This window comes from Mastomys coucha, unplaced genomic scaffold (assembly GCF_008632895.1).
Source record: "Mastomys coucha isolate ucsf_1 unplaced genomic scaffold, UCSF_Mcou_1 pScaffold18, whole genome shotgun sequence".
NCBI lineage: Eukaryota > Metazoa > Chordata > Mammalia > Rodentia > Muridae > Mastomys > Mastomys coucha.
In genome coordinates this window covers 113,938,664-113,965,897 of record NW_022196900.1, presented here as the reverse complement: position 1 = coordinate 113,965,897, position 27,234 = coordinate 113,938,664, and the positions used below count along the sequence as shown (strand labels likewise).

Sequence of the window (27,234 nt, the reverse complement as noted above, 5' to 3'; positions counted from 1 at the left end):
TAACACAGGCAAACCTCAGAGCCTTGGAAGCCACTCCCCCATGCTCTCTGAGTGATGGGCTTCCTGGAGCCCTCCCCAATCCCAGGCTTTCAGTGAGCTCTCCCTTGCCGCTCTCCCTTCCAGACCTAAGTTCCAGATAAGCTGTTAAATTAGTCCATAATACTTAAAATGCTAGTCCATTTAATATGTAAACAATGACAATTTTTTTCCAAAGGGTTTAGGATTTAAATTAGTTTTTTAAAAACCCAATTACTGCCATTTAATTCAGAGAGGAGAGTTCTTTACATGCTAATTATATAGTTGGAAAAGAGCAATCAAGGGCACAATGGGGTGTTAAGGGCACTTTTTAAAGGTTTAAACTTACTTATCTGAGTTTAGGGTTTAGAGTCTGCAGTTCTGGTCTCTGTAGTGTGGGCAGACAGGATGTTGGAATGCAAAGGGTAAAGTTTGGAACTAGAACGAAAGGCAACGTGGATGCCCAGCAGACAGACAGACATGGTGGATGCATTCCGAGCAGAGAGGGAAGACTGCTAGCATCCAAAGGAGACGCGGGCCTGGTCAGAGCTGGACCTTAGGCCCTTGAGGCCAGTTCTAGAACAGAGAGATTTCTAGAACATTCCAGAAGCCTGTAGAACTTTCTAGAGTGCCACCCTTATTCTGCCAAGCAGTTGAGTACCAGGGAGATTTCTCACCATGTGTAGTTCACCACTGCAGATCCTAGAGGCTAGGCAAGGGTGGTGGATGTATCTTTAATCTGCTCCAGACACCTCTCCCATCCTTTCTGTCTTGCCACCTTTCCCCCCCAACCCCCCGCCCCTATTGTGACATCACTCTCTACATCTGGAACCCGTGAAATCCAGAGGATTCTGGAGTTGTATGATGCATACTGTTGTCTGGAGGCATCAACACCTCTACTTCTTGACAGAAGTACTACTTCATTTAAAGTAGAGTGGTTTTTACATCTTCAGTCCAGCCTCCTTTGAGCATATTCACAACGGAGATCTGGGAGTGGGTTTAGGGAAAACAGTGATGAAGACAGAAAGCCTGAGAAACAGGACAGGACAGGGCAGCCCAGCCATGTACACATCCAGGATCTTAGCTGCTGGCAACCCATTTCCTATGGTGCAGGAAATGGGCCTATAACTGACACTTTTCCTAACAGTACAGGACCCTGTGTATTGCCAGGGAGCACCTCAGTGAGGTTCAGGGAAGTTTAGCCTGTGTGTCTGTGGGGTGTCAGCGTGGGGCCTTGTGTGTCTGACTGGAGGCCTGGGTAAATGAGTGGTCCTGAGCCTAGACTACCACAAAGGCTGTCCAGTCAGCTAGCAGCCCCAAGGTCCAAGTGTTAGCACCACAGCCTGCCTCCTTCAGTGTGCCCAGGTATACCTGCCTCTGGAGAAGACACCTGTGTCAGACAGGGCTCTAGTGGAAAGAGCTTTGTGTAACAGGGAGGCTGTCCCAGGCTCTGACTCCAAGTATCCTAAGCCTGTCTCTGCCACTGCCAAAGTAGGGTGAGGTGTTTTCAGGCCTGGGGAGTTCTTTTGACAATGTCTTTAGGGAGATCGGAAATGGACAACAGTAGGCCTTGGCTTCCTGAAGCATCTCTTCAGAAACACCCAGTTACAAAACCTAGACTAGCATCTGTCCTCACTGTTCTTGTAGATGCAGGGCCTTCCACAATAACTCTGCGGTCACTAGAGCCAGGGCCATTAGGGGTTGCTTCTCAGCATCTACCACCAATGGGAGTGATTGATATCTGTGACCATTCCTGGTCCTCACTGAGGCCCCCTGTCAGCTCTAAACCATTGTGGTAAGCCCTATCTGATTTCTCTCCATTTCCCAGAGAGGCCGACAGCTCATGGGGACTGCTCAGCTAGGGGTGACAAAGCCAACTGGTCCCAGTGTATGAACTTTCTGCCATCCCAGAGGACAGTAGAAATGAAGCTCTCAAGGCTGTGCTGCCTGACAGGCCAGAAGACGAGGGGCTAGCGACCTTTTTATGGGAGCTGCTCCTTCCCCAGAAAGCTGGACATCACCTTGATGGGAAAATAGTCAACCTGTCTGAGAGCAGCCCCAAAGGCCAGGCATCATCAGGAGGGCAGCCGCCATCTTGGTTCCAACTGCAGTTAGAACCTGGGTCCTGGAGGCCAAGGTGTCCTACCCTGCCTCTAGAGAGGAGATGTGGAGTCAGGAAAGAAGCTACTCTCAGGTGTCCGGCATACCTAAAAGGCTAGAGTGGAACCTGCCTGGGGAAGAGCAATGGTGTTCTAGAAAGATCCATGGCTAAAGTAGCCATCTTGGTTTCTAAAGACAGAGTTGGTCAGCCAACGAGTAGGGTGTACAAGGCAGCAGGCATGATGTGCTGGACAGACGCTGTGCTGTGCTGGGGAGATGGCTGTCCGTGGGCAGCACTGGCGGCAGGGGTTGGGGGGTGGGGGTGGGGGGCAAAGTGCGAGTAGGGTATACAAGGCAGCAGGCATGACGTGCTGGACAGACGCTGTGCTGTGCTGGGGAGATGGCTATCCGTGGGCAGCACTGGCAGCAGGGGTGGGGGGCAAAGTGCTCACTCTGTAGAACCTGCCTTCCTGCCCTAGAGAAGTCAGGTCCATTGCAGGCTCAACTGTGAGGCTGTCTGAGGTCTGTAGGACCTGCCTCTCTTGAGTGGAGAAATGGGAACGATGACTATGAGAGAGACCTAGAGAGCTTGAAGGACCTTGACCCTATCTACTAGGTGAAGTCAGCGAGGTCCCCAACAGTGTTGGATGGACACGGTGAGGATTAAACTTAAAGCCATCACACAACTTATGCTTCTTTTTCAAGACATTAGCTGGTCAAAAATGAGAAAAATGTCCTTAAGCTGAGCTGAGGCAGAGGCGGAAACAGGCCACCTTTTGTTCTACTAGGGCCTGACCGCTGAGCCTGCGTGGGGGTACCCGGGACCCACCTCTCTCAGAGCCAGCAGAGGGGATGGACTCAAATTAGTCAAGGATTAGGCGGCCAAGCTGCTAGTGTGGCCCAGAGCCACCGACCACCCACAGGCCTGGGAGTCCAGTGTCCACATGTCAGTTACCAGCTGGGTCAGGGGTGGCTGGGAGAAAGGGACACCTTCCCTACTTGACTGGGTCATTCTCCTATTGGAGGGCAGCAGAAACCAGTTCCAGACCAGCAAGGAGGCTCCAAGGAGAGGCCCTAACCAGAGTTGAGTCTCCAGCTGGGTACGAGGAGAGGGCCCAGCAGGTCCTGGGGAGGTTGGGAAGGGTGGACTAGGGGTAGCCTTTTCCCTCCGCACCCAGCGCTTCCTGTCTGGCAGACACCGTCCAGGGACCTGACATTTTCTCAAGGAAAGAAAACACATGAGCCTACATTTCTTATCTGAGGGCAAACAATGAGATCTCGCCGTCCTGGGAGTGTGGGCTTGCAGCAAATTCAATGCACCAAGAGCTTCAGCAGCCAAGGTCAGGAACTGACTCTGCCCCTCAGAGTGGCTGTAGTGCCCCTGGCTTTGGCAGAGCTTCCCTCTCTGCTGAGGCAGGTGACACACCAGCTGTGAGCCCGGGTAACCTGAACCCACCTGACTCAATGCACCCTGCCATAGCAAAGGCAATTAGGGGTCTCTTCACCCAGCCTCCAAGTGTAGGCATTGTGGGCCCTGCACACCCTCCCAGGGCTTAGCCATAATTACAGGGTCGGGTTACCCGGGAAACAGGTATTTGTGCCGTTCAGTCCAAACTTCCACCGAGCTGGACACAGACATCCTTGGCCCTCCATAATTTGCCCTTTTGCTCCTGGGATGGGTCTTCCTATACCCTCTCTGAGATTACTCATTGGTATCCCCCCCAGACCCAGACCCAGACCCAGACCTAGAATGGGGTTGTGGGGACTGTGAAGTACTATGCTTGGGGATCTATATGTGGGCACCAGAGCCCAAGGATTTCCTTCTGGTTCCCCAGCAGCTGAGACAGAGAGCCCAGGTGCAGGATAGCACAATCTCATTGTGTGCCCACATTGTCCAGGAGGCACAGGACACCGGGTGGGCGGGGCTGAGGCTGGGGACCTGCCCCCTGGGAGGAAAGGGGTCCTTGAATGGCTCACCGTGGGACTGCCAGCCTCAAGTCATCCTCCTGCTGTACTGAGCAGAGCAGCAGTACCAATGCCTGTAAGTATAAGAGCCCCGTGGTTCCTGCACCGCCTCTCCTGATCCCAGCATAGGAGGCTTCTGTACTGCCTGTCCCGACCCCAGCGTAGGACACCCAGTAAGAGAGAGGCGGTACAGGCATGGAACCTGCACAGTGAAGTATCTAACACACAGAGTTAAGGAGGGCAGAGGAGGAAGCTGTGGTCCAGGGAGACAGGTAGACAGTCTTAGATGCAGCTAAGCTGGCATCTGAACCCAGGACCAGCCACCTCTAGGATCCTCAGTGGTCACAGTGACCTCTTTGAGTTGGAAAACAGGGAAGAACTGGCCTTTGTTTGGCTGCACAATGAATCCCCTCTGGCCTCTGTGCCCATAGTGGCCAGTGGGCCGCTGTTTAGTTCTCCTAAGGGCATGTAGTTTCCAGGACTGAAGAAGGTCAGACTGGCTGGCTGCTATGGACAGAGGAAGGGCTTCAGAAGCTGGTTCCCAAATGACACCCCACCTTTTGGGTTCTGACAGGCTCAACTCTGCTGTAGAGCCGACTGAAGCTCCCACTCCAACACCTGAGCCCCACCCTCTTGGGCCTCTCTTGTCACAAGTCTCATGCTTGGTGATTGGGCAACCCTAGGCTCAGGGATGCTGGGAGCTGACCTGGCTGTGGACCCTTGCTGGCCCAAATTCCAAGCCATTTCTCTCACTGCGCCTGTCTGGGAGGAGCTGGTACTGAGGGCAGCCACAGCCTCAGGTGGTTTACTGTCCTCTGCAAGTTGGTCTTCAGAGAGGTAACACTGATAAAAGGAATCTCATCCCATTTTACAGTTGGGGAAATAGAGTCAGAGAAAGGCAGTGTGGGAAGCAGGGATCCTTCTCTAGTGTAGGCTCACGGTATGGGTGATCCTGACTGTCCCCAAGGTGTCCTTCTCAGCCTAAGTGGCCACAGGATCCTGAGCAGAGAGGCCTGTCTTGTCTCTCTCTCTGACCTGGCCACTTGGTATGTGTGATCACAAGGTACAGATTTTGACTTAAGCCTGTCATTCTGAGCCAGGAATGTAGGTTAGCCTGCTTCATCCTGCAGAGCTGTGTGTTTGAGGGAAGTTCTAGGGACAGTGGTGGCTGCTGGTGAGGCTGATGGCACATGCCCCTACCTGGATCCAGAGCCTGTGGGCTGCTAGGGGCTGGAGTCAACTCAATCAAGAATTATTAGAGAGTCACTTTGGGGAGGCCATGTGTGGAATAAGGCTGTTTTCTCACCCCTCCTCCTAGCCCCAGGCATGGCTCACCTTCCACTTAGGTGTATGGCTTACCACGTGAGTTAATGGAAATGTTCCTGACTGGAATGCCTTTTTCTCAGTTCCTTCTCAGCCATTCCAGAGGGCCTCAGCTCTGAGATGGCCATCCAGCAACCCCAGAATGTTTGACAGACACTCTGGAGCTGAGGTCCTCCAGAACCCCTTAGGTACCTGTTCTAAAGTGGCTGTCCCTCCTTAGGCCATGTGAGTGACATAAGTGTGTAGAGCTGCCCAGAGAGCAGGGCCCCTGCTGAGATTCTGTGTCCTAATGACTCTGACAGAGGGATTCTGCTTGGCAGACCCAGTTCCCTTCACACTGTTCATGACTGTGGGTTTGTCTTTGTTTATTGGCAATGGAAAGGACCCAGCTCTTCTTTTCAAATAATCTTTTGTCTCTCACCATTTCTTACTGCCACCCCTACCCTCTCCTCAGCAGTCTTGACATGTACTGTTAAAAACAGTGAGTCCATATCTAACCCAAAGAAGTGGCTTGCTTCACTGTTTAAAAAAAAAGACAAGCTCAAAGCTCATGTCTGTTGGATACCAGGGCTGAAAGCAAAACCCACCAATTATACACAAAGCTGAGATCCTGGGCCTTAAAAGGATAGGATTCTATGGTGACAGGCCCAGGGTGACACTGAGTGACACTAGTTCTGGGTCTCAGAACTAGTTGGGGTGCTCATACCCACGTTCTAAAGGTTTACTTCACATGCTCATGAAGGGAACATGCTTATAAAATGTGGCCAAAGGTTGGCTGTGAAGGAGAGGGTGAGCCTTTCGGGACCCAGACCTGTGCCCTGTGAGGAGTGAGAGAAAAGATTCTGGAAGGTTCTAGATAGTTTCCGAAGGCCTTCTTGTCCTGGCCTAGTGGGTAGGGTTTTGCCTGTGTTTGGGTGAGGTGCCTGCCTGGGTGGTCACTCAGTTTGTTTCATGTTGAGGGTTTGAAGGTTGAGCAGGGCACACCTGCCACAAGTTGGTTGTTGGCAGGATTTGTAGCTCATCGACTGTGTTGCCATTACTGCGAACTTCTATAAGGAGGAGAAGGTGAGAGCTGTCCCTTGTGAGGTCCTTATTTCCCCTCAGCAACTCTCCCAGCCTGTCGGAGAACCCACCCCTCCCAGAAGACCCCTGGTTTGCACAAAGACCTGTGCAAGGAGCTGGGCTCCAGGCTGCTCTCCATGACCCTGGGGTGCAAAGACCCATTTTTAAATAATGAATCACGTGCCCCTTTGCCCAAAGCAGGCAGCCGACTGATGGCGGCTTCTGGCTTTTGTGCATTCTGATCTCCTAGTTGGCAGAGCCAGCTCTATGGAACAGCCAGCGGGAGTGGAACTGGTTGGGGCTGGAGACCTCTCTGCCCTGCTTCCTTCTGGGGCTTGGTAAGCAGTGGTCTGTCCTGGGGACAGTCAGTATGGCCCACTCACTGCTGCTATATAACACTGCGTTGTCCCCGGGGCTCTCCTTTGGGCTGGGGCTTAGTCCTTTCCTGTTCAGAGCCGGGGGCTTGGGGGGTGGTATAAGCACAACCAATTAGAACTGAGTGTGCCCCAGCCTGCATCCAGGAGCTGCTTCCATCCAGGGGTAAAGTTCCTGGGTGAGTGTGATCTGGCTGGGCAGCCTTAAGTGGAATAGCACACAGCCTCTCTCGTTTCCTGTCTCGGCCCTGACCCTTCTCTGGCCTGAGGATTGTGCACGCTGACCCTGAGCCTTGACAGACCACCGTTAATCATGGCTGTTGGTCACACAGGTCAGCTCTGAGTCGCTGTCACTGGCCAGCTACAAATCTCTCTCCAAGAATGGTCTGTTGGAGTCTGGCTTAAACAAAACTGTCATCCACATGGGCATTTTAAATCAGCGAGTTAGGGACTCAGAGGCCTAAAGAGGGGATTATTTATTAGTATTACTGCTATTATTATTACAATTTCTATTATTATTAGTTTTCAATCCCAGTGTGGGCTGGCAGCACCCACAGTGGCCTCTCCCCGGCGGGTGCAGTCTCCGGATGGTCACACTTGCTATATATCGTTGTTCAGGAACCTGGTTTTTATTAAATTTAATTGCTTCCTTTTCTGGCCTTAAATCAAGGGTGGCCTCAAAAACAGGGACAGCATCAATTTAATTTAATTACTCTGCGCTGCAGCCTTCAGAGCCAAAATGTGGCTACTGGAGCCTCACACGGGGCCCCAAATCCAGGATGGGCCTAGAGGCCTTGGGGAGATGGGGAGATGTATGGGCCCTCGAGGAAGGGAAAGCGTCTGAGATCCCAGCCTCGATCTCTCTGCGCCCCCTCCCTCCCACCCCTGTCCTTTGCAGAGGACCAGGCCCTCTGCCACAGTTTCAGTCTCTTATTGACAAGTTTATTTTTTTCATTTGCCATTAAAACCGCATCGGGGCTCTAACTCACAGGCAATTCATTAAGGGCCATTTGTTTTCCCCCACTGATATTTTATCCGCAGAGTCCCAGCACAGGGCTGTAAAGGAGGAGACAGTATAGACGTTCCACATTAATGTGTGGGGACATATTTGTTGCTCTTTCAACCCAGGTGCGAGGGTAGACATGGGAGTGAACCCTTCACGGACCCCATGGTGTGTCTGGTCCTCATCTGGGTTCTAGAGTGTGCATTTGAGGGCCTGATGGGCTTCATCTCCCTAGTCGTGTCAAGGCATCCATCCCTTCTGTAGAAAATCTAGTCTGTCTGCAGATGGTCCTGGCTTGAGTGGGAACACGGGTATGCCGTTCTCCCTGCATCTCTCCCTTTCCCTCAGTTCAGCGTCCCTTGGTCCCATGGCCAGGGCAGCCTTGGAGGCTTATACTGGCAAGGAGTAATCTGCATCTTGGATGGCTGATGTGCAGCCGGAGCGGTCCAGCCTGTTGGGTCACGACGGAACTCCGAGGGAAAACACTGGAAATTATTAAGATGATTTGTTAAATAATAGAAAATGTTTTTCCATTTTCCAATCCCCAGCCCTTGCTAAACCCATCCTCTGGCTGCCTGTTTCTCATTCCTTAATATTTAGACGTATGGGCCAATTTGAGGGTATTTTCTCTTTCCCCCGTGATTAATGCCTCCGTGAAACAATGTCATCACAAGTCACCCACCTGCCCTGTCAGCTCGGCATCAATCTCGCGGGGCTGGACGGTAATTTATGACTGGTGCTGGCAATTTGCAAAGCTAATGGGGAGGAGGGTATGAGGAGCCCGCTCAGAGCGCTGTCTGCAGCCTCGTCAGCCTCCCCCCATTAGCAGAACAAATGGCACGGAGATCAGACATCATCTCCAAGGCTCGATAAATATTTTATCAGCCATAATGGGAATTGTCAAATTGATCTAATTGTACAATACGTTATCAGTGAGATATCAAAGGCGGCCTGGCCTCCGTCTAGACCCTCCTTGGATGCCCGACTGTGGAGTTGGGAGCCAGGAGTTGCTGTGTCCGTCCATCCCGACGAGATGTAAATAACGCCCTGGCCACAGAGGCTCTGCCTGTTAAGGAGATGATAAATTCTGTGGAAATGAATGGCCTTACTCCCTGGTGCTTTGCCAAGCTTGGCTTTTGAGAGAGGGGAGTAGAGAGAAATATCAGGACAGGGTATGTGAGGTGAGCTCAGAACTTTCACCAGCCCTACCTCTTAGCTTGGGGACAGTGGTGGTCCTTCCACAGTGACTCACGTGGATTCCGAGGGAAGGACCTAGCCTGACTCAAACTGCCTCGTGTGGAAGCAGTGCTATACTTGATCCCCCTGGCTCTCAGAAGCCAGTGGCCCTCAGGCCCACAAAGGAAGAAAACATATACCATGCTTGCCATTTTCTTAAAAGCTGGGGGTCACACAGTTTGTCACCACCCAGGGTCACTCAGCCCCGGAGGCACAGAGTGGTCCAAGACAGGCACAGACCTCCAGCACCCAGTCTATGGGAGCTGCTATTGGCTTGCAAAGCTGAGCTGCTGAGAAACCAAAAGCCACCTTAGCATTCACCCCTCCTCCTGTCTGGGGGCGCTCATGGGTCTGGGCCTCCAGGAGGGGGGAGGGACTCAGGGCGGGTGGCGGTCAAGTGTCTTTCGCAGCCAGGCAAGACCTTTTGATTTCTAGAACAAACAGCGACGATTAGGCCTGGAGCAGATTTGCAAAACCGAGTGGAAACATCTGGTTGCTGTAACAATGAGCATCCCCCTGGACATGGGGAGTGGTATCCCTGTAGTTGGGGTGAGCGCTGGGCCCCCTTGATTCTGTTGAACCAAATCTGACCGGAGAGCTCCTGTTCTATCTCATACTGTCCCTTGGAAGCCTTTTTCTCTCTAGCAAAACTACTTCTGGGTCTCAATATGATGCTAGTGAACAGAACACAAAGAAGTTGGAGGGCGAATCTCATCCAAGGAAGGTAGCCAAAGCTGATGCCCACAGTGTGCAGCATACAAGGTCTCAAGGAAGTCTAGGGCATCGAGACGATGTCTTTCCGTGTCTTTCTGGAGTGCAGTCTGGTATGAACACACATGGCCAGCAACATCTGGATTCCCATGTCTCCTGCTCCCAAGAGAATGGGTATTTACCTGAGTATATACCTCACCAACCGGGAAGCCCAGGAAATTCATATAATTACCTGCCACCCATGCAGCTGAGAGCAGGCACCACCGGAAGGGGCAAAGGGTTCTGAACAGAGGAAATTACTTTAACAGCTTGGCCGAGGCCCTGCGTATTGTATTATGTGTTGAAGAGAGAGGGTTAGCCCAGGGCACTGGGTGGCTGGAATAGCCGCCTGCCATCTCACGCTCTCCAAGCAGGGCACCCCGAGGCGGGATGAAAGTCTCTCGGCAGCGGCTTTTCTGTTAGGGAATCCTAAATGTTTTCTTGGATATAGGCTGTTTCTCATTAGATCACGCAGGGGGCTCCTGGGCTCCTGCACGCACACAGAAGCTTGAAGTCTGTCTTTCTAGTGGCCTGTCATTTTAAATAAAAATAGGAAGGGAGAGCGAGTTGGTGGCTCAGCAGCTGCAGGCAGTGGCACCGGGGTCTGTGCCTCCATAAGGAAGAATCAGCTTTGTTGCAAAGGGGCCTGAGTGTTTAGGCCCCTGCTTGGCCTCCCTGGTTGGTGTCCTGGCCACATGGGCAGATATGCTCAGTACAGACAAGGCTGCGGGTTGAGACAGTGGAGTCTCCTCACCTGTCAAGGAATCAGGACTCAGGGCACTGGGAGCCCAGAGGCCCCAAGGCGTATACCTTTGGATGGAGGGCTGCAGCTTCCACTTGGCTTACGTGGCTAGCTCTTCAACTCTGTCTCTTTTCTCTGTACAAAAGAAAAGAAGAGCTAAACTTAATGATGTCCTCATCTATACCTCCCAACCCTTAACTTGAGTTGTCAAGTTCACAGAAAGGCTTCATCCATGTCTGTTGCCAACTTGCAAAAGGGTATCTGGGCTGCCGGGAGGGGTTCTGAGACCTGGCCTCAGGGGGGAGTGAGGGGAGACTGGCTTACATATCTTTGGAGCTTCTCCCCAGGGTCCTGAAGTAACAACAACAAAAAAAAATCTGTAAGAATGTTTATATGGGAGGAGAGCCTGGGGCCTCTGGATTGTATTTGAAGACATAGACTCATGCACCCATGTTGGACATTCCCCTGCCTGCTTGACCCACTGAGCTCTATTTTATTTCTTTTTCCTTACTCTGGGCCCTTGAATGTCTCTGGTGGTTTCTGTGGATACAACCCAGGGGCAAAAGATGTTCCTGCCTTCTAGACTCTGGCACAGTGAGGGAGGTCCAGGCACTTGACACCATCTCTGTCCCACCTTCCTGGGACAGCACATGTCCATAGTAGGACACTGTGAGCGCCCTACCCAGAAGTCAGCTTCACAAGACACTAGCAGCTCTGGAAGGTGGGTGGCCTGAGTTCCCAGGGGAAACAGGCCCTAGCCACATGCGGGGTAAACCTAGCTAAGCCTGGACTTGGACATGCAGCTCCCAGAATAAGGCCTGCAGCCCTGCCTCACAGACCCAACATGTTTGTGCGAAATAGGAAGATCCCTTAGAGCTTGTTCAGGTCACAGGTGATCCTTTTACCAGTGTGGACCCCGATTCCGTTCAGGATGATGGTGGTTGAGCCAGATGGTTGAGGGCATGAGGAAGAGGAGGCCACGCAGGGTGTGTGTAAAGGGCAAGCTCTCTCTGCATCTATCACAGGCACTCAGCACCCTGGCTGGACCCTGATCTGTATAAAGCCTGAGGAATAGATGGGCTGAAGCTAGCCCTAAAATAGACAGGCTGGAGCTAGCCCTTCAAAGACTATTTTCTGTTCCTCAATTTCATGGCCTCAAGAACTACCCAGGGACAGAAATTTGGGACCCAGATATCCCATGTCCCTTCTGCTGCCCACACAGGAAATGCACAGGTAAGGCCTGGAAGCCTGTTCTCCCTTCTTGTTCCTCCCCCAGGGCTACACCAAGGTCTCAGCTGGAAAGATAAAAGCCATGGACAGAGCTGGGGAGAGGCTCAGTTGGCAAAAGACCTGCTGTTTGATTTTTGGAGCCTGTGTGAAAAAGCCAGGCTTGGTGGTGTGTGCTTACAATCTCAGGTCTGAGGAAGTGGGGACAGGGGGATCCCTGAGGTTCATGCCAGCCAGCCTACTCTATTTGGGACAGTGGGATAGCCTGTCTTAAAGGAAAAGGAAAAGAGAGGAAAGGATGGAGCCAGGGGAATGGTACCCAGCAACTGAAGTCGTCTCCTAGATTCTAAACACATATGTACACATGCGTGTGTACTTATAAACATGTAAACACACACAAAGACATACACATACACATAAAGAACCATGAGTAACAGCAGAAGTCACATGGGGGAGAAAAGTTCCTTCGTTTGCCTTAGCAGGTTCAACCTATAAAACCCAGACCTGAGATTATAAGCACACACCGCCAGGCCTGCCAGGTGATTCCCTGAATGCCGTCTCCAGCTGCTTGGGAAGTAGCCCACGCTGTGAGAACATCTGCTCTTCCTACCCACAGAAGCTGAAATTCCAAGATGCCACACAGCAAGAATCTCCTGGAGTGCCAGTGTGTATGCTCTGGTAGACACAGTGAGCTGATGTGTCACCTCTGCACAGCACAGACAGACTTGGGTCTACCATGGGTGACAGGTGGCTTTGGTTTTCTTTTGGGGACACTCTCACTGTGTGGCTCATGTTGTCCTTGAACCTCTTACCTTGGCTTCCTGATTTTCCACTGATTTGTATATGCCACTGTGCCCACGTCAGGGGTGGCATTTCAGGGGCTGGAAGCCTGGCCTGTGAGCATATTCTCACCAACTGGGGGCCTCCAATACTCCAGGGGTAAAGTGGTCATGCTGTATGTTGTGGGTGTCTCTCCCAGCCTGGGTCCCTGGGAGGTGGGACTCTGTGCAGTAGCCTGGGCTGGAATCTATAGAGAAATTTCCCAGTTGTCCTCAAGGGGAGTGGGACCTTTGGTGTCCTTGAGGCCAGTGTGCTTATCTTATCCAGGATCAGCAGAGTCTGCTGTACCTGTCCCCACTCCCTGTCTCCTGTGGTCTACCATGCAGGCATCATCACAAGGATGGCGTAGTGTGTCCCTGGGTCCCCAGGCCAACAGAGATGGCCAGATGGGAAACTGGTCCCGGTCGAGCGCAGCTTCAGCTGGGGAGACACTGAGGTCATCGCTGCCCACAAAGGTTCTTGATAATCTCATTTACAAAGTGCAATTTATCTAGTCGGGTTCCATTTAATTATCTAATTTGTCTGAGTGAGTCCTGCTCCCTATCGCCCCAGCACGTGAACAGCTCAGTCACCTAGGGGTCAGCTACCGTCCTGAAGGTCCCCAGACAGCCCCTCCTGGGTCACACAAATCATCAAGGTGTGAGCATCACCTTAGCAGACATGTGCTTGAGGCTGCCGAGCTGTGCTAAGAGTGGACAGGATGCAGCTTTCTGCATCAACATGAGCTGATCTCCAGTGAGCTCCCCTGGGGTGTGTCAGGTTTCTAAATGGCAAGCGCTTTACTCCCCATGCATTTTGGGGTTTCCTGTCTCCCATGCACTTCACCCTGCTTATATTGCATCCTTTTCACACCTATGGATAGTTATTAACCTCACATGGAATTCAGAGCATCTCACCAAATACTCCCACTCTGAAAGATGGCTGTCTGGGAGATGGATGTATAAATCACTACCGAATAAGTGATTCACAAAGTTAGTGTTCATTAGAAGTATCATAACCATGCTGTACTCTGCCGTTGCTGCTGTCAGGCATGGGGTGTTTGTGTGTGCGCGTGTGTGTGTGTGTGTGAGTGTGTGAGAATGTGTGTGTATGTGTGTGTGTATGTGTGTGTGAATGTGTGTGTATGTATGTGTGTATGTGTGTGTGAATGTGTGTGTGTAAATGTGTGTGTGAATAGGTGTATGTGTATGTGTGTGTATGTGTGTGTGTATGTGTGTGTGAATGTGTGTATGTGTGTGTGAATGTGTGTGTGTATATATGTGTGTGTGAATGTGTGTGTGTGAATGTGTGTGTATATATGTGTATGTGTATGTGTAAATGTGTGTGTACATGTGTGTGTACATTTGTGTGTGTGTGTGTGTGTGTGTGTGTGAGAGAGAGAGAGAGAGAGAGAGAGAGAGAGAAAGAGAGGGAGAGAATATATGTGTATGTTCACTTTAAGTAGCAGTTTGAGGGTGCTTTGTAAATGCTGGCCCTTTGGGGTCCTGAGTAGAAAAGGAAACCTTGTATACCAGTGTGTGTAGTGCAGAAACACTGGACCCCACTCATGTTTCTGATGTCCATTTCTCCAGTAAACCATTCTCAGACAGGACCATTCATGCCTAGAGGACCTGGGCCCTGAGTCACTGGGCTCAGGTGCACGGATGCTGAGTCCAAACCCAGGAGCTCAGGCTTGGAGGTTGTGTGCCTGTGCCCTTGCTTGGGTTTCTAGCCACTTCACTCCCGTGAGAATGGGGACCTTGGTGCTTGGTGCTTGGCAGTGTCTTGTGAAGGAGAAGATCCCCAAGCATAGAGCATTGTTTACAAGTACAATTCAGGGTGCTTAGAAGCTGGCACCTCAGTCCCATGGTCCTCCTCTGAGGAATCTGAAGCATGCCGTCTCCCCTGAAGCTTCCTGGTGTGCAGCCACAGACCCGAGGCGTAGACCAGTGAGAGGGTCTGCTTTCACAAAGGCCTGTGGTGGTGGGGAGGTCAAGGGACAGATATTGACCAACCTGGCCCAACTGAAGCAGTGGGGTCCTTCTGCATCTCCAGGGTATTCACAGACCCATGTCCTTAGGTGGGCTGTCCTGTGTCCTGGTTGGGACGATGTCATCAGCTCAACTCTTGTTCTCTCTGTAGTTCTATTTGTGTGTCCTAGCAGCTGACACTGAGCCAAGAGCAGGGATGTAGGAGGTTGCTCAGAGTTGGCCAGCAGGGTTCAGAGGCCCCAGAAAGACCAAGTCCATATTTCCAGGTCCATTTCAGATGTGCTACAGTCAACACTGCCCGGTGAGCCGGGTGGACCAGGCTCAGTTCCTGCCAAAGATCCAGGAAAGACAAGGCTGGGGGCAAGGATGTGATGGGTGGGGGATGGGCAGCCACCACTTAGGAACAGGCCAGGACAATATGTGACAGAGGAAAGGTGGGTAGGCAGGGCACCTCTGGGGTATGGCCTTTGGCACCCTCACAGCTATTCTGGGGTGGGGTCCTGTAGATGTAGAGACTCTGTTTTGTGGGACCAGCCCTTGGGGTTGTGGGGAGACCTTGGCTTTGATATGAGGGTTGTTCAGGGTCAAGTCTTCGATACTGTTGGGAGGGTGTATAGGGAAATACTGATGGGCAGGCAGCACAGGGGGGTCTGCTCACCCCAATCACCACTTCACTCCCCATCTCTGCCTCTACCTAGGTGACACCAGGGGTATCTATATACCCAGAAGCTTAGCAATAAGCTGACCACAATGTAGTTGGCATGTACACACACACAATACACACACACACACACACACACACACACACACACACACACACACACACAGAGAGAGAGAGAGAGTTCTCCCCAAGGAACAGAGGAAAGCATCAGGACTCCACTCAAAGGCAATTATGGCAAGTGTGCCATCATCAAAGGGCAGAGGTGTATCAGAGGTGGGGCTGGGGCTGGGGTAGCCCTGGCCTTATATGTCTTTGCTAGGTATGTTCAAGAACAGTGCTGCATTGATCACATAGGACAGCACATATGCTGTGTGCACCAACAGAGATTGCTTGTGACCATCTCAGATGGTACCTGGCTTTCTGGTCAGCCTGTGCCCTGTAGCCTCTCCCTGACTCTGGGCTTCATTTCCCTGACATAACTTCTGCTACAGAGCTTCTGTGTCTTCCAGTTTAGCAAATGATTAAGCAGTGTCCCTCCCCAGGCGGTGGTGACGCACACCTTTAATCCCAGCACTTGGGAGACAGAGCAGGCAAATTTCAGAGTTCGAGGCCAACCTGGTCTACAGAGTGAGTTCCAGGACAGCCAGGGCTACTTGGAGAAACCCTGTTTTGAAAAACAAAAGTAAAACAAACAAACAAACAAAAGCATACTCAAGAACAACGCAGGGACGCCGGGGAGGAAGAACAATGCAGGGGCGCTGGGGAGGCTCCTTCCACCATTTAATTCAGAGACCTTCTCGTGAACAAGACCTTGCTTCACTTGTCAGAAATAGTTCGAGTCAGTGTATCAGCAGAAGTTAGGAAGCAATCTGAGAGCTGCCGTGGTGACCAGAGAGGTCAGGAGAACCCAGCCACCTTTGAATGTACCACTGTACTACCGTCTCCTTGAAAGGCCCATCAGGCCTGTGCGTCTTTCTTGCCGGGCAGATGAGTTTTCTGGGTGTGTTAACTTTGAATGACCTCGAGGTCTTCAGTGAGGAGAGAAAGTAGAGGGTTGGAACCCACAGATGCTGTGTTCCTGTTCACCTGCACAAGGGCACCACACGGATTATTGCAATCCCCTCAGAGGGTTTCTCCATGTCTCTCTTTGACAGAAGCAACAGCAGCTTCATGGGGAGCAACTGGAACACCTAGTGGTTTGTTTGTTCTGTGTCTGTGTGTGTGAGTGTGCATATATGTGCACATGCATATAGAGGCTAGAGGTCAGTGGTAGGTGTGGCTTTCAGTTACTCTCTTTGTATAAAAATCAATTGAGTTCTATCTGTAAGGCACTTAAATATTTTACATTAATTTTTATGTGTGTGAGAGGGTTTGGCTGCATGCATGTCTGCTCACTGTGTGGTTGCCTGGTGCTGGAGTTACAACAGGCAGGTGTGAGCTGCCATGTGGGTGCCAGGTCTTGAACCTAAGTGCTCTGCAGGAGCAGCCAGTGCTGTTAACTGCTGAGCCATTGTTCTAGCCCTTTCTACCTTGTATTTTAAGATGTGGTCTCTCACTGCACTTGGAATTTGCAATTTGGGCTAGAGTGGCTGTGGAGCTTGGGGGATCAGTCCAGCTCTGTGTTCCTGATGCTGGGGTTCTAGGTGCAGGCTGCTCTGCCTAGTTCTGAGGATCTCTGATCCCCATGCTTGTGCCTACTGCACTATGTCTCCAACCCAGTGAGTGGTATGAGTTTGCTGCTTCATTTTCATCTGTAGAGGTGAGAATGGAGACCTCTCTCTCTGCCCACTGTGGTTCAGCATGAGGGTAGCTTGCACCCTGCTTTGATTCTACCCTTTGTAACTATGTGTGGTAACCTGTAAGAGGGATCAGGGTAAAAAGGGAGTGTTCAACCCCATTTCTCTAAATATGGGATCACAGAGATGAGACATGGGCACTGGTAAGAGCTGGACCATCAGGGGACTCAGTGTTTATAGCCGATGCCTGGTGATTCACCCGGGGGACTAATCTGTCTCAAGCCAAGTGGGCCAGCCTGGGCTAAGGCATTTCACTCGACTGGTAACCTCCTGCAGGCTGTCCCCTCAGCTTGGTTGTCAGGCACTCTGTGCATTGGTTGTCATTGTGGTTTTTGCCAACCTGACACAAATTTAGAATCACCTAGGAAGAGGGGTCCTCAATTGAAGAATTGCCTTTATCAGATTGGCTGTGGCCATGTCTTGTGAGTCACTTTCTTAAATGATGATGGGTGCAAGAGGGCCCAGCTCATGGTGGCAGTGCCATCCCTAGGCATGTGGTTGTGGAATGTGCAAGGAAGATAGCTGAACAAGGCAGAGGAAGCAAGTCGTGAGCGCCCTTTCCAGTTCCCCATGGTCTCTGCTTCAGTTCCTGCTTCAGCTTCCCTCAGGGATAGACGGAAGCCTATGGAAGCCACATAAACCTTTCCCGGTCTATCTTAGTTATGGCTTCTGTTCTGAGACAAAACAAAACACCACGACCAGAAAGCAAGTTGGGGAGGAGGGTACTTATTTGGCTTATATCCCATATTGCTCTTCATTATCTAAGGAACTCAGGAACTCAACAGGCAGGAGCTGATGTGGGGCCACCGAGGGATGCTGCTTACTGGATTGCTCCCCATGGCTCTCTCAGCCTGCTTTCTTATAGAACCCAGGTCCACAAGCCCATGGATGGAACCACCCACAGTGGCTTGGGCTCCCCCTCTCTCATCAATCAGTAATCAAGAAAACGCCTTACAGCTGCATCTTATGGAGACATTTTCTCAATTAAGATTCCTTCCTTTCAGATAACTCTAGTTTGTGTGTCAGGTTGACACTGTCCAGCACACTGTCCAAGTTACTTTTCTCACAGTGTTTTCTCACAGCGACAGATATGAGAACTAGACAGAACATGGCACATACAGAGGAATCTTGGTACCTTGGGGAGGGAAGACCCTCCACTCCATGTCATCCAGATCTGTGTCCTGACTCACCATATAGAAGATTCTGTAGTCCTCTGGACCTATCTCAGCCGCTGCAGCAGCTGCTCGTGAACCCCTAGAAAGTTTCCCCTCCCACCTGTGTCTCTGAGGAAACCAGGGTCTCTAAGAGCTCATTCGGATTTCCCTGATCCATCCTTGACCTGATTCGTGTTGGGAGCTATTTCAGAAGGCCAGCTATTGTTAATACGTTTCTCTAGTCTGTGAGGTCACACAGTTCCGACTAAACACCTCTCTTGTGCAAAAGGGCAGTAGGTGATGGGTCAAGACATGAGTGTGAGCTCTGTTGGCATTTGTGGCTCAGCCCAGTCCTTCAGCTCATGAATCCCTCCCCCCTTTTAAGAATGATAGGAAGCTGAGGTGTGTGGCTGGAGGCTGGGGACATGTGACAGATACAAGTGGTAGTGGGGCCAGGTGGGCGTCTAGGGTGAATTAAGATGAGGATACTGTCAGCCTTGGTCCAGGCACACAGAGGAGGCCTCTCTGGGGACAGAGATCTCGTGGAGAGAGAAGCCCAATCCTTGGTTCTTTCTTCAGGATAGAGAAAGCTAGCTAAGTCTACTTGCCAGAAAGAATTGCTCCTCAAGAATCCAGAGATTCTCCTAAAGATGGGGACAGAGCCAGACCTGGGCAGAGAGAGAGGAGATCAGGGAGCAGGTGGATTTTGTTGTCTCTGAAACTAACCAAGCAGCTGCTGAGTACCAGCTTGACCCTCACAGGCTGAGGGGAGGCTGAGGAAGTGGCCTGACTTGCAGGAGGGTGCTTATCAGCTACTTCCACACTGCCCTCTGGGGCTTGCCTCATTTGGCTAGGCTGGTGTGCATGAGCTTCAGGTGGACACCGAGCCTCTGGCAGGAAGCATTGTTTTATGCTGAGATTTTGCTGGGCACCATTCACTAAGGAAAGCTCAAAAAGTCATGAACTTAGCTTTCATTTACTTTGTGGATTAAAACAGAGAGGCCCTGGCCCACTCAGAACATGGTTGATTTTGGGACGCACACTTCTAAGAGGGACAGTGGCTTTTCTGAAATGGACTCATACTCATTGTTCCTTGGAAACAGCCACCGTGTCTTAGTTAGGGTTTCAGTGGCTGCAGTGACACGCCATAACCAAAGACCAAGTTGGGGAGGAAAGGGTTTATCAGGTTTACACTTCCACATTTCTGTTCACCATTGAAGGAAGTCAGGACAGGAACTCATACAGGACAGGAACCTGGAGGCAGGAGCTGGTAGAGAGGCCATGGAGGGATGCTGCATACTAGCTTGCTCCCCATGGCTTTCTCAGCTTGCTTGCTTATAAAACCCAAGACCACCAGCCCAGGGATAGCACTGTCCATAATGGGTTGGTCCCCCCTACATCAGTCACTCGTTAAGAGGCCTGCTTACTGCCTGATCTTACTGTGACATTTTCTCATTTGAGGCTCCCTCCTCTCCAGTGATGATAGCTTGTGTCAAGTTGACATAAAACAAGTCAGGATACCCTGAAACCTGGAGCAGGCATACAGTCACTTGTAAGTAGTAGTCAGAGCTCTGGGAGGTCAGGTCTCCAGGTGACCAAGAGACTAAGGTCTGAACTGGGGACATGCCCAGTCCTGATGCAGTACGTGGATTTTTACAGCACCGTGGCCCTGCCATGGAGAGAGAGATAGTACACGCACATAGCCAAGGTGGGCTGCAGATGTCTGCAGAATCTCTGAGAAGCTAGCACCTGCAAGAAGCCCCACTAATCACGGAACATGCATTCCCTGAGGAGTGGCTAGAAGGAGCAAGCGAGGTTCCAAAAGGGGTTTGTTTCCTGTTGGACAAAGATGGTGGAATTGGACATGGCTCCTAGGTATCCAAAGAGTAAGGCTGGAAAGATGACTCGGGTCCAGAGCACCTGTTGCTCTTACAAAAGACCCAGGTTCAGTTCCCAGAGCCCACGTAGCAGCTCACAGCCGTATGTAACTCCGGCTCCAGGTGAACTGATGCCTATTTCTAACTTCTGTGGGTACTGCACACATGTAGTACACAGGAATACAAGCAGACAAACTCTCATATATGAAATGTTAAAATAAAAAATTTAAAATACAAAAGTTAAAATTAAGAGAAGAAAGCTTTCCGAACTTAACTGTTTGTCCAGTGTTCTGGAACGGTAGTCCGGTTGGCAGAGTATGCTTCTAGAATGTGCAAGGCCCTCCATCCAAGCCCCAGCCCCAGCATAAACTAGGTGTGGTGGTGCACATCTGTAATCCCAGTTCATGGTGGGGTGAAGGCATGAAAATAGGGAGTTCAAGGTCATGATTGGCTACACAGCCAAGCCTGGACTACATAAAACACCATCAATCAATCAGTCAGTCAGTCAGTCAATCATCAACCAATCAAATAATCAATCAATCAATCAAACTATAGTTTAAAGCACACCTGTACTAGGGCACTGGGATAGTCCTTTTTCTTCACATACTAAAGAGTCTTCGAAGGGGGAAGACAGATCCACAGAAGCCACCCACAGAAGCCACCTTTCAAGGAGCTCTGTGTTGGCAAGTTATCTAGGGAGTTAAGTCAGCCTGAGCCAGCTCCTCGCTTGAACTTGCCTACTGTTTTACAGCATCTACAGGTTTTCTTCCTCTCTACTTCTCTGTGTTCTCGGACCACTGCTGGAGAGAGGCATGGACATGGTGGGTAGGCTGGTGCCAGGAGAGATCTGGGAGGGTTGAGGACCATGAGTAGGGAAAGGTCAAGGGCTAGGCATGTGCACATGTGTGCAGCTGTGTCTTTATCTGCAGAAGCATGCAAGCACATGCAAGCCTGTGTGCTGAGTCTGTGTCATGTGGAACATGGCCTGTGTACAGATGAAGTGGACATGCAACTAACACATAGCCGGTGAGCAGCTGGCTGTCCAGGGGCAGAAACTGTACACACAGACGCCTGAAGCCCATGGCTCAGGGCCGGCCACAAGGCTGGACCACAGCAGGCTCGGTAGAAACAACCCATCTTTTGCAGAAAGGAAACTGGGTTGGGGAAAGTTACTGGATGTCATTTTGGAGGCCGATTCCCCAACACTAGCAGTGGTTTCTCTTGCTACCGTTTGGTCCCCGGAGAGCCCCCGATTCACCCTTCCGGAAAAGGCAGTCCTGTTTGGATCAAAAAATAATTAGCCAGGCTTTAAGTGAGGGTTTCAAGTACACATTTAATTTACGTTGATTAACAGTCAGATACTCAGTAAACACCAGCTGAACGCAACCCTTGTACCATCGAGAAGCACGGAGTGCAAAGCGATAGAGCGAACGCAATAAATACACCATTCCCACAACTGGCAATTATATTAATAACACGAGGCACTTGTCTTAAAAATTCAAATTAATATGTGCATATCTGCGTTGCCATCCGCAATCGGCAACTTTTGATTTAGCGTGTTACCAGGGAGTCTTCCCTTGCTTGCTCTGTGTCAAAGAAAGCCACAGCTTCCCAAGCAATTAGGCTGATGAGGAAAATACAAAATGAAACCAGCCTAGGGATTCCTCCCGTTCCCACCGGCCTCGGAATCCCAAGCCCTTTTGTCTGTGAGTTTCTGATTTTAGAGTTGTAGGTCCCACTGGGCCCTACCACTGTTTGCCTGTGTGTGCTGCTGGGCTGTCACCGGGCTGGGTCGGTGATGAATCATTAGGATCTGCCTGACAATCCACCACTGAGTCCCTAAATGGACTGTCGGGCTGTCACTGTGGGCTGGTGCACTCTCCCACGGAGTGGGGGCTGATGAACACTTTGGGCAGGGGGAGCTCATACCAACCCATCAATCTGGTGGGTGGGTGGCTTTAGGGACAGAGCTATGCATTTCCTGGTGGACTTTTACATGTTTAGGAGGAATGGCTTTAAACTTCAGAGAGGGAGATGCTGGAATGTGGGGTACGCTGACTTCAGGGTGCACCCTCTGCGTTCGTCATCCTTCTGACCATGGGCGGCTCGGAAAGACATGCTTCCTGCTTTCCTGTGCCCCCAGGGTTTAACTGGATCCTCAGTTCTCTTGATCCCCTCAAGATGGGCCTTATTACAGCTTCCAGCAGACGAAAAGCCTGAAGAGGAAGAGGAACAGAGCCCAGGTTAGGATGCCTGCAGACGCAGCCAGGCCAGAGCCAGCCCTATGGAAACTGCTGGGAAAAAAAAAAAATCTTTCTAATTCACAGAGGGAAACAAGTCTAGGCAAAAAAGAAAGGAAAGGAGGCTCTGGTTATAAACAAAACAAGTAAAATTCCCAAACTAGGTCTTTAGTACATGTGGGTAGACCGAAGTTTTCCATTGATCAACTTCCTAGCCCTCCCATGCTCATGTTTCAGACTCTGTGAGCTATGGGCTCCTGGCAGGTCCTGACCTCTCAGGGTTCTAGATCTTCCCCACACCTCCTAAATCTGTGAGATGCTGCCACCCCCATATGGCTCCCAAGGAAGAGATGCATTTCCCGTGAGAATAAGGCTGGCATACTCTCTGTGGGCATATCTTGTCTGCCAGAGGCAGGTGTTGAAATCCGGGGCCCATGCTTCTTTCTTGGAGGATTTTGAAAGAAAATAAGGGAAAAGAAAATCCAGGCTTCAGGATTTGATGGTGGCTGCCACGGCTGCCCAGACTTGAGCGTGGTCTCTGGGCCTGAGGATGCCTGCATTATTGCTGTTAGCTATGCTGTTCTGGTCTTCGCAGCAGGCAGACTTGTGGTGAATTCTCTTCAGGAGAAGAAAGGGACCACTCCATTGTTACAACACCCCTGCTCCTGGGCAGCACCTTCTGCCTGCTTCCGTTTTTCTCTCTCCCAGTTCGAGCAGTGTTTCTGTCTCAAGGGAGGCAAGGGGGAGACACCCACTCCCCATCTCCATCGCTGTCAGAACCTGGCCTTTGCAGTTACTGAAAAATGTGGTCCTTTCAGATCACACCCGTCCTCCACTTTGCAAAATGAGATTGTGTCTGAGGGAGCAAATGTTTTCTTTTATTAACTAAAAGTGAGGTGGTCGAGAGGCCTCGGGATTTGGTGAAAGAACAGCCTACACCCCCTCCTCGAGGGGTTGATCTTGCCTTTTCTTTCTCTGACCCCCACGGGCAGAAGCCATATTCTCCCATTACCCCGTTCTCCTCTTCAGAGCTGTTGGGTGTAATGGACTCCTTTAAATTAATAATGCGTAGAGGGAGATTTACAACACATTGCTCAAATATTGTCTTTGCCTTTTATTCATGCATTTGTCACTGTGGCCTCTAATCGAGGTGCACAGAGAAGGGATAAATAATGAAGAGAGAAAAGAGGTCTGTCACAATCCAGAACCATTTGCAAATTCATCATCGATATTCTTGGGGAAGGAAGGACAGAGGCGATGACGAATACCCCACCATGCTAATATATCTCCTTGATTTCTTCTCCCATTTATTTAGATAACCTACTTTGAGCTGTGATAGAACGAGGGAGGGTCCAGCTGCCCTGAGCAACAGATGGGGCTGCAGCTCTGGTAGGCAGGTCCTGGCCCTGTGTTTGGCTTCGGCCCTTTGGATTTTGTTTCTTATCGGTCCGATTTTAGGTGACTTTGGTGGAGGTGATTTTGCCAAGTGCCTATAGCTTCTGTTTTCAAGGTTAGGTTTGTGCCTGCCATTTGAAAGATGCCTTAGCTCAAACCGAAATCTACACCCCCCCAAGGCTGGGCAAAATGTTTTTCTACTTTGGAAAGCTTTTGTTAACTGGTGAAGGCTGAACTGTGCATCATTGAGTCGCTCTCCCTCTCTGTCTCTCCCAACTGACAGGAACTGGGAAGAGGAAACATAATTCTGCTTTGAGGGTTGTTTTTTCCTTAGACCTGTTTAGAGAGGCCCCACTTCACAGGCTCCAGGGAAGGACCCAGTGTGTAGCACTGGTTATGACAGGACCTCAGAGTCAGGCCCTGGATCCTGAGCCTGACAGCAGGCTTGGCTTCTGTGCTGGGAAGAAAGCAAAGATCAGTTTTATCTGCGACTCCACATCAACCATGTGGCTTCCAGGACTCAAGGGTGGGTGTTAGCTCTCAGGGAGCCAGCCGATGCCTTCATTCAGCACACCGATGGTTCCTAAGGGAGCCAGCCGAATGGATTAAAAGTCTGGCTTGCACACAGAACTACCTGGTGTCAATAAGCTTCTGGGCAGGGCTGCGGCGAGGACTAAATAGGAGGCTCAGAGCTGGCTATCACTGCCCAGTCTCTCATACAGAGGCTTCAGCACCTTCCTAGCTGATCCACCTTGGTCACAGAGTTCGACGAGGAGGGCCACTGCGGCAAAAGCTTCACCCACTGGGGTGGCCAGACTGAGCAGATGAGTGCAGGCTACGCAGTCAAATCTGAATTCCAATAAACAGCTCATGATCTTTTGGTACGAGTATGTCCCACATGCAGCCTGAGTATTACTGTCGTCACAGGGCCTTGCTGCATTTCATTGTGCTTGTGGTGTTTTGTCTGATGTCCTTCTCCCAGGATCCAGGCCTTTCTTTAACCCCTTAGAGGCTGGGCATGGCTCTTCTGATTTTCCTTCTTGTAGAAGGACTAATGCAGGAGCCAGCTGCTGGGAAGAAGGCCCGGGGTACAGAGAGAGATTGTAGGTGAGAGGGACCAGGCCACAGAGTGTGAAGCAGGGTATCAGGTAAGTGACATGGGAGTTCTAGACTGTCTGCTCATGGGAGTAGTGAGCTGGAACTGACTTCTGAAAGAGTCCCAGACTCAGTCCTGGGTCACACACACAGTCCTCTGTCAGCACACATTATATCCAGGGGGCCATGCGGAGTGGTTCTGAGTTTGTTGCCCACTGAGACAGGTACATACAAGATGAGCAGAGTCTCTGGGTTGGTTGGGGCCAGCCAGTGCTGCTCCAAACTCCTAGGTTATCCCAGAACCTACCCCGGATCCTGGCAGTATCGTCAGCCCCGTCCCAGTGCTCCAGAGGTAGGCGTATCTGCTCCAGCTTCAAAGCCTCATTCCCCTCCATTCTTACCTTTCCTTTGACATAAATGAAACTTACACATTATAAAAACACACAGTATAGAAATGATGAATAAACTCTGACCATAGAGAACGCAGGCACACGATTCTGAAAGTTAAAGCTGGGTCTCCTGTCTCTTACACACTCACAAGGATAATTCCCTTTGAGACAGGACAGCGGCTCATACCTCAGCTCTTCTGTTTTACAGACCCACACACGGCAAACTCCCTGATTGGGACATCAAGCTTTTGTATACTTGAAGGGCTTGTGTTCCTTGTAAACAAACTCCCCTGCCCTGGGTGGGACATGACAGAGCACCAAGGCTGAAATCCACTCCAAACAGTCAAACTCAGCCAGATTAAGCAGACACTCGTGTAGGACACTCAGCCAAAGCTGAATTTCAGTAAACAGCCCATAATCTTTTGGCATACATATGTCTCAAAATCAGCCTGTGTGTTACTTTTTTTTTTTTTAATGGCACTTACATAGTTTGTTAATTCTGTTTGTAGTGTTGTGTCTGGCAGGGGTTCCCCAAGTTCCAGCCACATCTTCAACCCCTTTGAAGGGAGAGAGATTTGACCCCTAATCATTGTGAGCTGACTCAGGTGTACCTCCATATTCAGAAGAATAGGCTCTGGCCAGAAAGAGCCTGTAGATCCCCACAAGAAGCCGATTTTCCCGAAGCCAGAGTCAGCACTAACTTGGACCTTACAACCTACGTTGTGTTGAATGAGTGGTGTGGTGATAATTTAAATTAGGGTCACTTAATTATCATTTTTAACATATCCTTTTTCCACCTCAAATCTTAAAATTGGTATTTTTAAATTGATCTCACGAGCTCTGGAGAAAGCTATGATTTTATATTCTGATTCTAAGGGAGGCTCCAGCATTGTGAAGGAAGAAGAAGGGGCTGAGCTGTGGGTTTGTTGAGTATTTTTCTTTTAAAAAGATTAGGAAGTTAGTCTACCTGTAACCTTTAGGGAAGCCAGCTGGCTCTGCCAGGATTGTGGACTTGGAGCACTAGAGGCAGACAGGCAGACAACCCATGAGAAAGTAAGAGCATACCGTGTCTGTTTCAGCAGCCATAAAGAACTGACCTGAACACGGGGCTGTAAAACAGCTCAGATAGAGTTCTGGAGGTTAGAAGCCCAAGGTCTCTGATGTGGCTCTTCTGGAGGCTTCTCTCCTTGGCTTGAGCATGGTACTTCCTCCCAGTGCTGTCACAGGACTGTCTTAAACTCTTCTTACAAAGGCACGTGTTACATTGGCTAAGTCCCACCCCACTGGCCTCATTTGAACGACAGACATCTTTAATAAACACCCCATTTTCAAACAGCCACATTCTGAGGTGCTGGAGTCAGGATTTCACACGGGAACCTGGAGTCAGCATGTCTGTCATGGACAGCAGAGGATCAGAGAGAGGCACCGCCTGGGGAAGCAGCTTGGGAAAGGTGTGCTCTCCAAAAGTCAAGTTGTTAAACAAAACTCAGGACACATGGAGACACAGGCAGATAAGCCATGGCTGCTTCTTGAGCGGCAGAATACCCCACTTTTGAGTGGACACACTTGCCCAGCAATTCTCTGTTGTTTATTACAATATCACAATCACCTCTGTGTGTATGTGTGCGTGCTTGCGTGCATGCATACGTGTCTGTCTCTGTGTCTGTCTCACCTTTTTGTTTTCTGGCCAGCCAACTAGACTGGGTGCTTAACAGACTCTACTGGGATCATTTCTGGGCAGTTCTGGGCCTTAGGCAGAACTTCATGGCTAGATTGTGGCCAATAAATGAGTGGGCCCTGCAGGGACTGACATCCAGACACTAGCAGTGAACCCTAGGTCATTTGGACAGGACAGAAAGAGGACATAAGCCCAGTGGACGGTGGGGCCTTTTCTTGGACACTGTAACCACCTCAGATCCCCCACACTCATAGTGTCCTGGGTGCCTAGTGTACACCAATTCTGGTGGCATGGCCAGAATGCCTTATCTTTTCCCTCCCTCCCTCCCTCCCTCCCTCCCTC

The 27,234-nt window shown here is 50.6% G+C and overlaps 1 protein-coding gene and 1 long non-coding RNA gene across 11 annotated transcripts in view; one reads left to right on the top strand and one right to left on the bottom strand.

Annotated features, from left to right (window-relative positions):
• The window catches only part of Prdm16 (PR/SET domain 16), a 319,906-nt gene that overhangs the window by 59,062 nt on the left and 233,610 nt on the right, over positions 1-27,234 (top strand). The window lies entirely within an intron of this gene.
• Positions 7,766-18,415, bottom strand: LOC116097119. The gene is made up of 3 exons (XR_004121225.1): positions 18,255-18,415; positions 10,583-10,705; positions 7,766-8,327 (listed from the first exon to the last, which is right to left on the bottom strand). It is a non-coding gene; the product is annotated as an uncharacterized LOC116097119 (long non-coding RNA).